The following is a 17,803-nucleotide window of genomic DNA, read 5'->3' as shown; positions in this document are numbered from 1 at the left end:
GCGTAACAAAATGTATTGTGTGGAGAGAGAGAAAAGGGGCACTAGGTCTCAAGGCAACTTGTAATTTAAACACACACAGCTTTAACGTTTTAGCAAGCCCACTTGCAATTTGTATTATTTCGGGGTTTTTTTCATTGTAGGAAAAAAAGTCTGTGGGCAGCACACAAAAGAAGGCTGGGGAAGCAAAAAAAAAAAAAAAACTAACAAAAGAAGTTCTTACAGGGTATTAGTTCTACCACTACTGCAAAAAGAAAACTACGGGAAAAAATAAATGACAGTTTGTCCTTATTCACATTCTGTCCTTATGGCATTCTGTCCTTATTCACAAAGGTTAAAGAAGAAATTTTACATAGGTAAACAAATTATTTAGTAGAGAAAATTAACAGCTCTATAATAATTACGGCCACACAGGTTCAGTTCTAGCCACTGCTTGATATACAGGCTGCTCCCCACGGGGCTAAGCATCGACCACAGAAAAGCGGTTTAAAGAAAAGGTTACACCCTGAGTGGTGATAAAATAAAAACGTAACAATAGATCAGTAACGCATTGAACAATTCTATGCTTTGCTTAGGTAAATTCTTTCAGCACGAAAAAGAAACACACAGAGTTAATATTAAATCTCACACAACCCTATGGATAATAAAGCCACTTTAGCGTTGAGACCTCAGCGGAGCCAACCACGGAAAACTCCAACTTTTCTCTCCCCCGCACACACAGGTCTGGGGAATCATCGTGGCTTAAATGCTTTCCTTAATTAGGTGAGATTATAATCAGGTGGCACTGCTGGCACTGCAGGACCTGCAAGGCAGACAGTAGGAGGAGCAAAGCAACACTAACAAAGATGAACAAAGGCCTCATTTACACTGCAAATCTTGATGCCCAATTCTGATTTGATGCCTATATCCGATTTTTTTTTTACTGTGCGTTTACACGTTCTTTCAATTGTGACCCATATCCGATTCATGCGTTTACACTTGACATACATCTGAAACATTGCGCATGTGTAATAGTGTTCTTGCGCCACACATCAAGATGGATGAATAAAACACAACGAAAATTCTTCTGTGTATTTTTTAATGATTTGCTTAAAGCCGCATCACATTTAAAACCCTGCGTTCTTGATTTCTTAATTATATGTATGTATGAGATTTTTAATGTGTGATTTAAACGCAATTCCAAAACATTCCCAGCAATCTTTCAAACACTTTAAGGTCAGTAAAATGTTCTGTGATTGGTTGTTAATAATCTGTGCAATGATTGGGTAAAGCCTACGCAGCTACCGCTCACAAAAAGATAAAGGGCGTATTTCAATAGAAAATGGTCATCCCTATGCCCTATTCTGTCATGATCCTGCCAGTCTGTTATAGTTATTCATAGTAGTTCATGGTCATGTGGCAGGATCGTGGCAGTACCCATGTTTTGTGTGTAACACTTGTGCTGCGTCCGAAACCGCCTACTACATACTATATAGTACGCGAAAAGCAGTAGGCGAGGCAAGTAGTATGTCCGAATACATAGTATTCGAAAAACAGTATGCGAAAAGTACCCGGATGACCTACTACTTCCGGTTAGATTTTGCAGTGTGCATACGATGGACGCTTCACTATCCCATGATGCCCCGGACGAGGAGTTATCCAACGAAGAAGAAGAGGCACGCGGCTGTTTTCGTGCTGAAATGACATGACGTGATGACGACGTATGTCACGTGATGTAGCAACATGACGGATTTAGTACGTCCGAATCTCATTTATACTTACCAAGATTCATACTATACAGTACCTACTGTTTTAATGCCAAGTAAGTAGGTACTTCATCTAATTCAGTACCTACTATACAGTATGCGGTTTCGGACGCAGCCATGGCCTTTTGTTTGGGTGGTGTGCTGCAGTGTCTTGTCTCTGCCAGCCCCATTGTTTCCTGCTTAATTATTCATTATTGGTTAACTCCCCGCACCTGAACTTCCCTCGTTATCTTGTTTAGTTTCCCTATTTAAGGCCCAAGTGTGTCTTGTCCTGTGCTGAATCGTTTTGTATCATTTGTATGTTCTGGTTTGTTGCTATGTGAAACATAGTCAAGTCAAGAAAGCCTAGTTCTGTATAGTTTTGTCATATTGTGCTGTTGTCTAGTCTAGTTGGTCATTGTTATGTCTTTTGCTCCCTCGTGGGCTCTTTTGGTTATTAAACCCTTTTGAGTTCACCTTTACCTTTGCATTTGGGTCCCATCCTTTGTAAACCATGACATATTCCCTTCAAAGATCAGAACACTTGATGTATAAACTATGCACAATTGTCTCATAGTGTGGCCAATTCAAATACACTTGGCGCATAGAGCAATGAAGCACACATGTCAGTTTCTGTTTATTTGGATCGACTGTGTGACATCCCCTTCCTGAGGGCTATTTCATAAAACTCGCTTGGAAAAGCGAGGATTAAAGTTACAAACTCGACTTGAATTAACCTAACAAATGAGGCGAGGCTAAAGCGGTTTCAAAAAAGGCAAATGAAGCTGACGCAATCCAACTAATGTGATCCAGATTTCCCTAGTCAAGATAATTCCGCGTGCACGCTATTCTTGAGCAGCCCTAGAGGTCGAGCGTGGATCAAATCGATCAAAGTTAAAGAGAAAGCGGTAATTTTTGGTAAAAATGTATGAAAATGTACTACTGACTGAAAATTATAATACTACTGCATTAAAGAAACCCATAAAATATTTGGAAAGTCCTTATGGATTAAATCCTTGCATGCAGAAACTAAATTTAAATATATTGGCTTATTTTAAAGGGATCACATGAAAGCATGAAATATCGTCAGAAATGATAGCCTAGTGGTTGGTGCTCTCAGCAGCGCATGCGGGGATCCGGGTTCGATCCCCATCAATGCTTGTGTGGCTATGCTTTGCTAATTTTTATATACTGTACTTTTTAAAAATAACACAAATCTTAACTTTTAAAAGACAATTTGTAGTTTACTAAGTAACCTATATAATACATATTTAGCAGATGAATGATTTTAATACATTTACAGTAACTTTAAATGTAACTTACATTTTTTTATTTTATTTGGGGGTACATTTCAAAAGCAGCAACTTGAGTGGACAATAAAGTAACAGGTGAAAATAAAATATAAATATATTGTTCATAAGAAGTGTAGTTGATTTAAGCATAATCATATGCTAGAAGAAGTGTCTAATCTCATTATGTTAGCTGCCAAAGATGTTAACTGGCAATGAGGAGAGCACTGTCATCTATCAGCAGCACAGCTTTACTCCTGCAGATGAACTGTTCTTCAAAGAAAAAAATGGGTCACTGAGAGCATGGTGGGTGAACAGCATATGCATTTCTGAATTTACAGTAGTACAAGAAATGATTGTGTAAAATCATATATGTTACACATATTCTTGACCAATCATTATTACTTGACATGTTACTCAAAACATTTTTGATGGCAAATTATGTGTGCGTTATAGAGCCACAAGTCATCATGTTAAACCCTGGGAGGATGAGAGATTTTAAACCACTGGTTTATTATCACACTGTTAAAAAAATTAGCTGTAGTTATGCAGCTGTTTGCCAGTAACGTATGTAGATTTAAAGGTTTATTATTTACTGGCAACAGTTTGTTCAAAGTTAAATCAACATTAAACATTAACAAGTCTATGATTTTACAGCATAAAACTATAAAATAACAGCCTCATGCAAAGCATTTTGTGAACCAGAAATCCTCATGAACCTTTTTCTGTTGTTTCCTTCATATTTTGGTTCCCAGAATGCTTTGCATGAGGCTGTTATTTGATGGTTTTATTCTGTAAATAAAAAGACTTGTTAATGTTTAATGTTCATTTAACTTTGAACAAACTGTTGCCAAATAACATACATATAAATCTACAGTAAGTTACTGGCAAACAGCTGACAGTAATACTGTAAGTTCTACATAATTTTTTAACAGTGTAGTGTAAGGTGTTGATAGATAAACAGAGTTTTATGAATGGTTACAGGGTGAGGATCAGTTGAAGAAAAGCCTGAGGTATAAGCAGATTATACTGTAAGTCTACAGTACAAGCCTTGTGAGCTGAAAAAAATATTGTATGCAGGACACTAACAATCTTCTCTGTGATAAAAAAGAATTTTAACTCATTACAACAAAATGCCAAGAGCATACCATCACATAATTTTATTGTATTCCTTCAGCCATGCAGACACCATAATTTTGTTTTAAATTTCAAGAAAAATGTAACAACTAGAGAAAGATACAAATACTGTAGATCTTTAAAATAATGTGCATTTTTATGCACACCAAGCATAAAAAAATTAAATGACTGTACTTGACTTTTGTGTGTTGTATATTTAAATTAAATTTCCTCTTTGTGTGACAGACAATCTAAATAAAAAAATAATAACAATAATAATTATATATATATATATATTTCATCAATACGTTGCAATTATATGAATTTAGATACATCTTAAATTTGTTAATAAACTATTATCCTTATATTGAGGTAGTTAAGATTATCATTTATATTCAACATTTGATAGGCCTATATACCATATTATGAAACACATGTCTATATTTTATTAATTATTATTGTAACAAAATTTAAGTTGAGTTAAGTTGATTTTCTTTAATTGTTAGATTAATAGTGGTTAATAAAGTCAAAATAAAATGTCAAAGAGTCAGCTGTAATATCATTGCATTTACATTTCAGTGTTAGTGGAAGTCTAGTTAAGCAACAACTGAGGCTGACAGTTAGCCTGCTCCGGACCAGGCTAGTTTGCAAGCATAAGTTTCCATAGTAACCGGGGTTGAGCTAGTTTAAGTTTGTTTTATGAAACAAAATCCACCGGCAATAAACCAGACTTAACAAAATAAGCCTGGCTTATTCTGTAATCTAGTTTTATGAAATAGCCCTCTGAAGTGCCCTTCAAGGGCGCTAAAATGCCATTTGGAATTCACCTCGCTTTCCGCATGAACTTGACTGCGCGTCCCATCTCAAAGGCCGATAAAACAGCTGGAGGAGTACTAATAAAACATCAGTAAATATATTTCAGCAATTCTTCTGAAGCAACGTTACCATATTAGCTTTCTCTGGTAAAATAAGCTGCCTTCAAAGCAAGTGTAATTGCAGCACTCACGAGCTTCTCTGATCTCATTTTCCAAATAGTTATTTTAAGTAAAAATAACACTGAGACTTACGTTCTTATAAATATGTGTTTGTATTATTAGGTATGTGCAGGTAGAGATTTTTTCACCCTCTGAACTTATTAAACACACCCCATATTTTAAATGAAAATTACTAGATTACTTTTGTTTTTAAAGTTATTATTAAATATTAAAATTTCTTGAATAAAAATATATTTTTAAAATGTTTATTATTATTCTTAACGCAAAACACAAAACCAATAAAACACTACAATGACAAACTCGCTAAACAGCTTGTTTATTAATAAAACTTATTCGATGGATGGTATCTGCGTTCTAACACAAATAAATGAAAGACATACTTTTCCATTACTACGAATGCTTAGTATTTGTTCATTATTATTTTATTATAACAGTAATAAAAGACAATAAATTACTAAAATGACTTGCTTATATAAAGGAGAAGGTTTAACAAAAACGAATAGATGGAAAACATTTAACTTGCCTTATTACATAAATAGATCTAATAGAGATCCTTGGATTTTTTTAAAGAAATGATTGGTTTGCTTTTTCATCTATATAAAACTACAACAATATAAAAAGTCAAGGGAAGAAATTCAACTTGAATCCTATGTATTTTCAAAGCTTTCCGACTTTTACGTGAAGTACTAAATTGTCGCAGTTTTAATGATGTACAGAACGTAATGCCTCAGAAAATCCGATCTGCCCGTTTACACTACAGTCGCATAGGCGCATATCTGATTTATATCTGATTTATTTCCACATATGAATGAGGCCTGAAACGGATCTCAAAATATCCGAATGTATGCATTTTTTTCCTGTTTACACTACCACAGAACACATCCGATCTGTGTCAAATATAAGCAAAAAATTGGAATTGGGTCACATTTCACTGACAATGTAAACGAGGCCAAAGAGACAGAAAAATTATAAGCTATATAAAAAAACACCATATACACTCAAAAAAATCCTCTATACGTCCCAATGGACGTTTAGCTAATTAAATAAATGCTTAATGCTTAAATAGTTAATCGTAAATTGTTGTAATATGCTTATGCCTTGCGAATGTATTTGTAGCGGTGAATTTCACTACAATGTAGGGGTAAGTTAAACTTCTGCTGCAGTATATTTTGGACAACTAGAGAAATGACAGAGCTATGTCTTCAAACCCTAGAACATTTATTTTCTGTACTTATTTATGTAAGTATGTTTTTATCTGCCTTACTAAGTGTGCTTTTGTCTTTTAACAATAGCGACTGATGAGGATTTGAGGCTCTGAAGTTCAACAACGTACACGACACCTACTCAGAGTATAATGACACTGATTAACTCCTCTTCCCCTCTACCAGCCCATAAGACAGAGAAAATGCCCCTACTCCAAAATAACAGAAGTTGAATTTATTTCTACAGTGTTTGATAACACAAAAGAAATATGTATATATATATATAATAAAAATAAAATAATGAAAGAAACACAATCTCTTCCTTTGTTAGAGACCAATAAAAGTGACAGTATACATACAAAAACAAGTTTAAATGTTTTCCTTTTTATATATCCTGCTAACCTTTAAATTCAGCTCTGTGTGTTTTACTTTACTGATCTACTTCACACAAACCCGGAATTAGGTGAAATAAATCTTTCCAAAATGAAATAAAATAAAAAAAGTTCAATAAACCAACTCAATGTAGTTCCTCAAAATACAGTGCACAATACCGTGTAAAAGGGTTCAAGTACACCAACTGTTGAAAGGTAATGCTTCAAAATACAGTTCAAAATACAGTGCAAAATACTGTTCAAAAATACAGTTCAAAAATGTTTAGTACACCAACAAGTCAAAGTTATACTTAAAAAAATACAATTCACAGACTTTTCATGAAAGTTAACATACGTGAGCATTATAACTCAACATCATTCTTGTTACCTCATTAAAGAACTGGCATGTGCTGGAGCGTCCGAATATGGCAGGGTATCAGTTAGTCCATCCGAAACCTATTGAACTATAAATCTCTCTCTCTCTGGAAAATAGCTAGTAGAAGAAAGACAGTTTCGAATATCAACAACAAATTAGATCAATGTTCACGCGGAGGGTTCCAATAAGCGAAAATGTCTCTTAAAGCATGAAAAATATGAAGAGTTTCTATTCAAAGTAACAACTGTTCTCAGTTCAAAGTCTACTTATGTAGAGTCCACACAAAAAGGAAAATTATTTCCAAAATATTGAGAAAAGTATAACTGTAGAACTTCCAAAAGTCTTCCGATGAAAAATAAAAATAGTAATATATACAAAGAAAATCCTTTAATGAAAAACCCCAAAACTCAGGGTCATCACTCAAAACGAGAAATCAGCTACCCACTGTCAAAAGAGCGTCAGCGTCTGTAATGCTGTTTGCGTTCACTCAGCAGCATTAACGCATCAGGAACAGCACGTGAGACTTGGTTCTCAAAACAATGAGAGCAAACGCAGTTCGTTCAAAAATCACTTTGAGCTCAAAACAACAAAAATACTGTCTGTGTATTTCTTCCGGATATCAACTGTAGTCAAATAAATATGAAGAAAACTCACAGTATCTCGATTCTCATCAGGCAGAGACAAAAACTCACTCAAACGCTGTCTCCGTGAGCGTCACTTTCACCCCAGGTTACATAATAAAGTCATGTCTATATTTTACAGGTAATTTACCCCGTGTTTCTCGTTTAGAACGTCTCAAACCAGGTACTACACTGATGTCATTTTCTGGAGTTTCAGAGTTTTCAGAATCTGCATTTTGTTCAAATTCTACCCCTTCATTGTCACTTATACCACCCTCCTCCCCACTCAACACTTCCACCTCAACCCTCTCAGGAAAATCTGTATTTTGAAAGTGTGCAGGGTATGGAGTGTAAACAATGTCATGTGAATCAACATCTTTTTCTGACACCTCTTTTTCCTTTTCAGCACAAGTAACCTGCCGTGTGGGAGAGGGGAAGGTACAGTGTCTAAGCTGATCTCTGTGAACTACTTTTGTGGGACCCCCTGGCTCAGGACGTACAGTAAACACTGGCAAATCTGCATGATTCTGCTGCACAACCAAATACGGTACCGACTCCCACTTATCCTGGATTTTGTTACGTCCCCTAAACTTATGGTTTCGCAACAGTACTCTGTCACCAGGCCTAATGAGCGCACCTGCAGCCTTGCGATCATAGAGTCTCTTCCTCTTCCTGGAGGCTTCCTGTGCAGTTGTTTTCGCAGTCTCTACTGCAGTCTTCAGTCGGTCATGGTGATCCTTCACCCATTCATCCAAATCCTCTGCTTCATCCTCTGTCAAATCCTTCCCTCCTAAGACATCCATGGGCAGCCTTGCGTCTCGCCCAAACATTAGGTAAAATGGCGAGTAGCCTGTCGATGAGTGAATGTGACTATTGTAAACCATCATCAACTCAGGCAGGTAAGACTTCCAATCCTTCTTCTTTTCCGCAGGTAACGTCCGCAACATGTCATGCATAGTGCGATTGAATCTTTCGCACTGCGCGTTCCCTTGCGGATGATAAGGGCTGGTGCGGCTCTTGCTGATTCCATATAGTCTACAGAGTTCTTTAATTACACTTGCTTCAAAACACCTCCCTTGATCTGAGTGCAACCGTGCGGGGCAACCATAGCAGACAAACCAATGTCGTACCAAAGCCTTGGCAGTAGTAAGCCCTGTCTGATTTTTAGTCGGGACTGCCACAGTGAATCTGGTAAACATGTCTGTGAGTACGAGAACATTTTCATAGCCTCCCGCCGATCTCTCAAGCACAGTATAGTCCATGGCAAGGACTTCTAAAGGTGCTGTTACGTTGGTACAGGTCATAGGAGCACGAATCTTGGGAAACACATCCAAGGTACATCTTCGACACTGGGTTACCCATGCCTGTACATCATTGGCCATTGAGGGCCAATAATAACTCCGTATTTGTTCCAATGTGTTTCTACTTCCAAAATGTCCTCCATGTTCATGCACCCCCTCGTACACTTTAGATCGTAAGGACTTTGGCACTACCAACTGCCAAACTTCTTCTCCATCTCTTGGATCCATAATCACTCTGAACAACACTTCGTGTCTTAGCTTCAGACGTTCAAACTGTCTAGCCAACTTCTTTTGCTGCGGTTCCATTCCCCGAAAACTACGTGCCATTAGCCTCCTGTTTTCAACCACAGCGTCATATATACAGTATTGTTCAAAACAATAGCAGTACAATGTGACCAACCAGAACAATCAAGGCTCTCAGCACATCCTGTTATTGCTACATGGCAAACAAGCCACCAGTAGGTTCAGCAGACTCCCAGAAAACAAACGAGACCCAGCACCCATGATATGCACGCTCCCAAGGCTGTGCAATTGGGCAATTAGTTGAATTAGTTGAAAGGGGTGTGTTCAAAAAAATAGCAGTGTGGCATTCAATCACTGAGGTCATCAATTTTGTGAAGAAACAGGTGTGAATCAGGTGGCCCCTATTTAAGGATGAAGCCAACACTTGTTGAACATGCATTTGAAAGCTGAGGAAAATGGGTCGTTCAAGACATTGTTCAGAAGAACAGCGTACTTTGATTAAAAAGTTGATTGGAGAGGGGAAAACCTATAAAGAGGTGCAAAAAATGATAGGCTGTTCAGCTAAAATGATCTCCAATGCCTTAAAATGGAGAGCAAAACCAGAGAGACGTGGAAGAAAACGGAAGACAACCATCAAAATGGATAGAAGAATAACCAGAATGGCAAAGGCTCAGCCAATGATCATCTCCAGGATGATCAAAGACAGTCTGGAGTTACCTGTAAGTACTCTGAGAGTTAGAAGACGTCTGTGTGAAGCTAATCTATTTTCAAGAATCCCCCGCAAAGTCCCTCTGTTAAAAAAAAGGCATGTGCAGAAGAGGTTACAATTTGCCAAAGAACACATCAACTGTAAAATTGTTCTTTTTGGGTCCAAGGGCCACAGGCAGTTTGTGAGACGACCCCCAAACTCTGAATTCAAGCCACAGTACACAGTGAAGATAGTGAAGCATGGAGGTGCAAGCATCATGATATGGGCATGTTTCTCCTACTATGGTGTTGGGCCTATTTATCGCATACCAGGGATCATGGATCAGTTTGCATATGTTAAAATACTTAAAGAAGGTCATGTTGCCCTATGCCAGTGGTTCTCAATCCTGGTCCTGGAGCAACACAGCTCTGCACATTTTGTATGTCTCCCTTGTTTAACGCAGCTGATACAAATCATTAGCTCATTCGCAGAGATCTCATTGTCTGTCAGATAGGAGAGACATACCAAACATGCAGAGCAGTGGGGCTCCAGGACCAGGATTGAGAACCACTGCCCTATGCTGAAGAGGACATGCCCTTGAAATGGTTGTTTCAACAAGACAATGACCCAAAACACACTAGTAAACGGGCAAAGTCTTGGTTCCAAACTAACAAAATTTATGTTATGGAGTGGCCAGCCCAATCTCCAGACCTTAATCCAATTGAGAACTTGTGGGGTGATATCAAAAATGCTGTTTCTGAAGCAAAACCAAGAAATGTGAATGAATTGTGGAATGTTGTTAAAGAATCATGGAGTGGAATAACAGCTGAGAGGTGCCACAAGTTGGTTGACTCCATGCCACACAGATGTCAAGCAGTTTTAAAAAACTGTGGTCATACAACTAAATATTAGTTTAGTGATTCACAGGATTGCTAAATCCCAGAAAAAAAATGTTTGTTCAAAATAGTTTTGAGTTTGTACAGTCAAAGGTAGACACTGCTATTTTTTTGAACACACTTGCACCAATTGCACAGCCTTAAGAGCGTGCATATCATGAATGCTGGGTCTTGTTTGTTTTCTGAGAATCTACTGAACCTACTGGTAACTTGTTTGCCACGTAGCAATAAAAAATATACTAAAATCCTTGATTATTCTGGTTAGTCACATTGTACTGCTATTATTTTGAACAATACTGTAGGTGCTATACAAGAATCCTTCCTCTGTTGTTCTTTGATGGATGCCCAGTCATAACCATCAACACCTCTCTTTATTGTGGCCTGCTTGGCAACTTTGATCATGGACTTGTCCACCTCCTCTTCTCTACTTGGCCATAGGCATGCCCGCACTTCATCTCTGGATAATTGAATGAAATCTTTGTCTGTGTCCTCCTTCTCGGGTTCCATTTCCCAGGGGATCCTAGAAAGGACGTCAGCATTGGTGTTCTGTTTACCAGGCTTATAGCAGACCTCAAAGTTGAATTCGGCTAACTGTGCAGCCCACCGCTGTTCTACTGCACCAAGGTTGGCTGTTTCCAGGTAGCGGAGAGGGTTGTGATCAGTAATAACCTTGAATTTTGCAAACATCAGGTACTCTTTAAATTTCTCAGTTACCGCCCATTTAAGGGCTAATAACTCCAACTTGAATGCGCTGTAATGGCGGTCATTCTTCTCTGATCCCTTTAGACCCCTGCTTGCGTAGGCAATGACGCGTTCTACGCCTTCCTGCTTCTGACTAAGTATTGCTCCAAGTCCATTAAAACTCCAATCTTTCGTAAGTATGAACGGACGTTGGAAGTCAGGATCAGCGAGGATCGGAGGTGACATGAGACAACTCTTGAGTTTATTGAAAGCGAACAATAACATCGTCCAGGTAGATTAAGAGAATGTCAAAGGCTAGATCGCTTAATGCTGCCCCCATTAGCCGCTGAAAAGTAGCCGGAGCATTACATAATCCAAACGGCATCCTTGTCCACTCATATAGTCCGAATGGTGTTGTGACGGCAGTCTTCTCCCGGTCTGATTCCTTTACCGCCACTTGGAAGTAACCTGCTGTGAGATCCAGTGTAGAAAACAGCTGTGCATTCCCTAAAGCAACAAGGATTCCTCTTAAACGTGACTTGATTAAGCCTCCTGTAGTCGCAGCAGAAATGGACACTCCCGTCTTTTTTATCACAATGACTGCAGGCGAGGCCCAAGGACTACGACTCTCCTTCAGTATACCTTGACTGACAAGATCTTGCACATGTCTCTTAAACTCCTGAAAGATGTGAGGTGGGACTCGTCGATGTCGTTGCTTTATGGGCTGCGCTTCTCCCGTAGGAATGCTATGTGTCACTGTTGTGGTGTATCCAAAATCTGTGTCGCTTTTGGAAAAAACATCACTGTAACGTGCAAGCAGAGCATTTAACTCTTCACGTTGCCCCTCAGATAGTCCCTCCTGATTTACTTGCACTGGAATTGGCGGTTGCGTGGTCTGATCTTCCATCCTAATACTGCACTGCATATGCTGCTTAACGCGTAACTCGCCCTCATCCTCTTCAAATTCCACCATTTGCTTTGGCACTACTTCCTGAGGCTTGGACACAACTGCTATTCTAGACCTGGGCATCAATCTGATAGACTCCTGACAGAGATTTAGCACTCGCACCGGAACTTTTCCTTTTTCTGGGCTTGCAAGCACATTGGCTACTAGCAGTCCTCTGGGAAGAGTAACAGAATCTGTGCATTCCACCAGTACTTGACATCTCACCTGCTGCGGTACACTGCAATGGCCTTGCACAATCTTCTCACTCACAGGCCTCCTTAACAAACCCTATTCTTCCTTCTGGACCCAATAGTTTCTCATTTGTATTCACTCTTGCTATCACTCTTCTTATGTTAGCATCTGTACTTTGACTGATTTTACTTTCCTCGCTCAGTTCCTTTCCAGACTTCAATTCACTAAGAACATTCATTCACACAATTCCATCTAATCCTTTCATCTCCTTTGCGTCAGGGTTGGAGTCAGTAAGTACGAAAACACATTTCCCAGGAAGCAGACTTCCCATGCACTCTACATCTGCTTGTAAACAGCCAAGAACAGGAATATCTAATCCGTTTGCAGCAGTGAGACGCACCCAGTTAGCAGACGACAGCTGTATCTTTTGCTCTCCGAAATGTTGTTTAAAGTGAGTCTCTGAGATGGTAGTGACTTCCGAACCGGTATCAAGCAGGCATTTGGTGGGCACCCCTGCGATTTTCATATCCACAGTTAAACAGTCTCCAAAAGCACTCTCCTTAAGAGTTCCTGACACTGCATCAACCTTCCAGTCAGCTTTATGGCTCCGTACTACTGAGGACCCATTGTTAGCCAGATCACCCGACGAAGCTCCTCTCGCCATCTCAGTCACCTCTGCGAGTTGTGAGGATGCAGCACCTTTATTACTCAGCTCTTTGTTCTGTCCACATTGTCGACTGGTGTGACCTGGTTTACCACATGTGTAACAGATATATTTCCCTTCACTGTTTTTTAATGGCTGTCTCCTTGTACCAGCAGGTTGGGGGTTAATTCTCCCTTGACTGTGAACTATTCTGTACAATTCTTCCTGACGAGCAGCAATTTTCTCTATTGCTTCGTGCAATCTTTCTAATGTCAGTGAGGATGAACTGTCACTAGTCACAACAGTAGTGTGAACTGTAGCTCTCGCACGTGCAAGGGTCTTAAAACTACCTTCAGACCTTCCTCTTCCTCAGACCATGTGATAGCATCCTGCATCAGCTGTGCAAAAGTCAAGCCTTGCTCTTCCTTGACCCTCCTTTTCATCTCTCTCCTTAAAAAATCATCCCTGAGTCCGAGGACTAACTGCTCTTTCAGAACACTCTCTTCATCTGATACTCGGCTTGGCTCTCTACGTTTCACTTTGTAAAGTTTCTCTCATAAATCATAAGCATAGGCGCGTATGGTCTCACCTGGTGCTTGTTTTCGATCATAGAAGTATTTTAATCTTGTGCCAATGGGCACCTTGTCCCCATATGTCTCCTGGAGCAGCTTAAAGATTGACTCCTGACTGGTATTCTCTTCCTCCAGCATGTATTTCACAGTGTCTTTAGCTTCTCCCTTCAAGTGCTGTTTAATCAACTCCACTCGATCCTCCTCTGGCACTTTCATGACACGGAATGCCGACTTCATGGAACCAATCCACTCTTCTACACCTCCATCTCCAGCCTTGGCAACACCAGAAAAATCAGTGAGTTTGTGATCCCGTGGGATATAGATTGTTGCTGGGGTAGCACGAGAGGATGCTTGCTGCTCCATTACAGCTCTCGCCAAAGACAACGCTTCTCGCTGCTCCGCTCTGGCATGATCCAAGGCACCAGCTTGTTCCGCTAACCTCCTCTGTACTTCAGCAAACTCCTTTTTCAGCGCTTCTAATTCTGCCATTTTCTTCTTGCTCACAGACCTGGGACAGAATACTGACTACGAAAGGCAAAAAATCAGGCCAAGTTTGATCCTGTTCGTAACGCCAAATAATGTAGCGGTGAATTTCACTACAATGTAGGGGTAAGTTAAACTTCTGCTGCAGTATATTTTGGACGACTAGAGAAATGACAGAGCTATGTCTTCAAACCCTAGAACATTTATTTTCTGTACTTATTTATGTAAGTATGTTTTTATCTGCCTTACTAAGTGTGCTTTTGCCTTTTAACAATAGCGACTGATGAGGATTTGAGGCTCTGAAGTTCAACAACGAACACGGCACCTACTCAGAGTATAATGACACTGATTAACTCCTCTTCCCCTCTACCGGCCCATAAGACAGAGAAAATGCCCCTACTCCAAAATAACAGAAGTTGAATTTATTTCTACAGTGTTTGATAACACAAAAGAAATATGTATTTAGATATATTATAAAAATAAAATAATGAAAGAAACACAATCTCTTCCTTTGTTAGAGACCAATAAAAGTGACAATATATATAAAAAAACAAGTTTAAATGTTTTCCTTTTTATATAGACCCCTTCAAGGTTTGTAAACATTAAATGACTATCGGGTGCGCTCACAGCACGGGGTCGAACTGTTCATACCATTTAGGCTTTATAATTTAATCTAACAGTGCTGAAAAATGATGACTTACCTCAAATGAAGTGAGCACTACAAACACAAGCCTCTTTGATCTTTGCATTGTTCCAGTCTGCACGTTAATTGCTTGCAGACGCAGATGTTGTATTTTTTTGTTTTTGATATTCTACATGAATCGCGAAAACTTAACGGAAGACCTGGTGCGATTTTCACAGCCCACGACGTAAGTAGGCATTTTTGACGATACCGAATAATACGCAACTCAATCTGCTGTAATGACTTTTCTGACCCCGACATGCGCAGTGGGAACAGCCTGTGATGTGAACCGTGAAGGGGTCTATATCCTGCTAACCTTTAAATTCAGCTCTGTGTGTTTTACTTTACTGATCTACTTCACACAAACCTTGAATTAGGTGAAATAAATCTTTCCAAAATGAAATAAAATTAAAAAAAAGTTCAATAAACCAATTATTCAATGTAGTTCCTCAAAATACAGTGCACAATACCGTGTAAAAGGGTTCAAGTACACCAACTGTTGAAAGGTAATGCTTCAAAATACAGTTCAAAAATACAGTTCAAAACTGTTTAGTACACCAACCAGTCAAAGTTATACTTCAAAAATACAATTCACAGACTTTTCATGAAAGTTAACATACCTTGGTGAGCATTATAACTCAACATCATTCTTGTTACCTCATTACAGAACTGGCACGTGCTGGAGCGTCCGAATATGGCAGGGTATCAGTTAGTCCAACCGAAACCTATTGAACTATAAATCTCTCTCTCTCTCTTGAAAATAGCGAGTAGAAGAAAAACAGTTTCGAATATCAGCAACAAATTAGATATATGTTCACGCGGAGGGTTCCAGTAAGCGAAAATGTCTCTTAAAGCATGAAAAATATGAAGAGTTCCTTTTCAAAGTAACAACTGTTCTCAGTTCAAAGTCTACTTATGTAGAGAGTCCACACAAAAAGGGAAATTATTTCCAAAATATTGAGAAAATTATAACTGTAGAACTTCCAAAAGTCTTCAGATGAAAAATAAAAATAGTAATATATACAAAGAAAATCCTTTAATGAAAAACCCCAAAACTCAGGTTCATCACTCAAAACGGGAAATCAGCTACCCACTGTCAAAAGAGCGTCAGCGTCTGTGCTGTTTGCGTTCACTCAGGAACAGCACGTGAGACTTGGTTCTCAAAACAATGAGAACAAACGCAGTTCGTTCAAAAATCACTCTGAGCTCAAATCAACAAAAATACTGTCCGTGTATTTCTTCCGGATATCCACTGTAGTCGAATAAAAATGAAGAAAACTCACAGTACCTCGATTCTCATCAGGCAGAGACAAAAAAACTCACTCAAGCGCTGTCCACGTGAGCGTCACTGCCTCCCGCAGCGCGTGCACACACACACAGCTGGATACACAGCATTCTCGCTACCGTGATAATTTCCATGACAACACAAGCTCGGTCCAGCTCTTCGTCAGCTCACTTCGATACTCGTCTAACGCCAGCCACGAAAAAAAAAAACAAAGAAATCACGAGAATGTCACTATACTTCACTTTATGCGCTCACAGCCCGCTCTACACGTGCACACATTAAACTTCTCTGTTCTCTCTCTCCGCGCTCGCTTCCGGGTCACGTACACTTCACTTCCCGTCTAAGTTTCTTTCGTAAAAGACTTTTCAAAATACAAGTCTTTAAATACCTCCACATATTGCTCATTTAACTGAAATAAACCAGGCTTAATGACGTATGCAGCCTGTATATCCGACCTCCGGAGGATGTAGCCTTCTGTTTCAGCCATTGTAATATGGTTAGATTGAATAACGTCATTTGAACTTGAATTGACACAACTGACGGACAGAACAGAGTTATTTTATTCTCCCAATTAAGTAAAAAAAAACGATTTGAATTTTTCTGGCACGCAGATTTTTTGAGACCCACCCATCAAACACTTTCTCCCTCCGCTACTGGGTAACTTATAGCTGCAGCAAACTGAGAAACAGACTACCTATAAACTAACATAAATTCATGATTTGTTAAAGGAATACTTCACCAATTTAGCATTCAGCTTTGTATCAGTAGAAACCTGGCAGTATTTCTGAATGAACGTGTTTCCCTCCCTCATGTCCCCGTGAGAGGAGAGATATCTGTATTCTGGTTGTCCAAAAAAGTCTTCTGATGATGCAAAATGACGATTTTTGCGTCATCGGAGGAGTTTTTGGCCAGAGGCAAAGACTACAGCCAGTATTAGGAGCTACTTCCGCATGTTTTCTCCCCGCCCATAGGGGTTGGACTGCGAGTCCATTCGGAAAAGCCCGAACCAAAACGAGAGTCAGCCATCTTTAATCTTCGCTAAGCTAAGCTAGCCTGGGTCTTGCTTTGTGGAGAAAGCCGAGTAAACAAACCACGACGGCAGAGTGTAGTTTTGAAAACGGATGGCAGAAGGGGATTTTGATGACCTGTTGCTCGAATCTGATGGTCGTGGTACCTGTACGAGCCGCAATACAACAAGGAACATTTACGGATGATTGAGGAACAAGAGGCTGCCACTGCGGCTGCTGTAGCCGAGGTGGGGCCGGTCTGGTGGTTTACGTGCTCTCGCTGTGCGCCTCGCTGTTGCTCGAATCTGATGGTCATGGTACCTGTACGAGCCACAATACAACGAGGAACAGTTACGGATGAACGAGGAACAAGAGGCTGCCACCGCGGCTGCTGTAGCCGAGGTGGGGCCGGTCTGGTGGTTTACGTGCTGTGCGCCTATGGACACCGAAAGAGAGTAATATTGCTGTCGCGAATTTCAGCGATAGCATTTTCT

The 17,803-nt window shown here is 39.6% G+C and overlaps 1 protein-coding gene across 3 annotated transcripts in view; it reads left to right on the top strand.

The window, feature by feature from the left end:
• plpp4 (phospholipid phosphatase 4) overlaps window positions 1-17,803 on the top strand; it is a 225,294-nt gene that overhangs the window by 70,644 nt on the left and 136,847 nt on the right. The gene's annotated exons all lie outside the window — the stretch shown is intronic.

Source organism: Misgurnus anguillicaudatus, chromosome 11, assembly GCF_027580225.2.
Source record: "Misgurnus anguillicaudatus chromosome 11, ASM2758022v2, whole genome shotgun sequence".
Lineage (NCBI taxonomy): Eukaryota > Metazoa > Chordata > Actinopteri > Cypriniformes > Cobitidae > Misgurnus > Misgurnus anguillicaudatus.
The sequence above is the reverse complement of the archived record's forward strand: the minus strand, read 5'-3'. Positions and strand labels throughout refer to the sequence as shown.